Here is a 641-nt window from a genome sequence, read left to right as displayed (position 1 = left end):
TTCTAATGAGTCTATAAATAGTCTCTAAATAGATGTTATAATCACATGTAAATCTTAGGGACATATGCAAAAAATAGGATGTATTTGTACTCAATAAATAAATGAGATAAAAACATGATAGATGACCGAGGAGGTACCACTTCTGTGCCTGCTTAAAAAACATGCTTGCTGCGATCCGAGTCTGTGGTTGCGCTGTGAATATTACATTTAACCTTGGGTGTTCTGACGCCAAGGCAGAATTTTAATCACTGTTTTATGTCTCGTTTTTGCTCTCTGTTTGTATAGGGTGTCCGCGGTAACTACACTGCGTTGTGCATGCTTGTGCATTTTGTTTGTGTGCTATAAATTCAGTGTGTAAATTTGGGTTCAATGGATTCACTATTCTTCTCCGAATAAGTGTAATTGGGAATGATTAATTCAAAAGCCTAATTACATATATTATTTCTATACATTATTCCCTATGCCACAAGAGATAAAAAAGATACCAATCGAGTTCCATGAAAAGAAACTGCAAGAAAAAATATCATAACATTACGTCTGTAAAGCAGAAATCTGGATTAAAATCTATGTAAAAAAATACTATTGTAGAATCATATATCCTTTTGGCCTCGGAAATCGTGTTATACTTATCCGGCAATGTC

The sequence above is a fragment of the Penaeus monodon genome, chromosome 34 (genome assembly GCF_015228065.2).
Source record: "Penaeus monodon isolate SGIC_2016 chromosome 34, NSTDA_Pmon_1, whole genome shotgun sequence".
In the NCBI taxonomy this organism is placed as follows: Eukaryota; Metazoa; Arthropoda; class Malacostraca; order Decapoda; family Penaeidae; genus Penaeus; species Penaeus monodon.
This window is presented reverse-complemented; position numbering follows the sequence as displayed.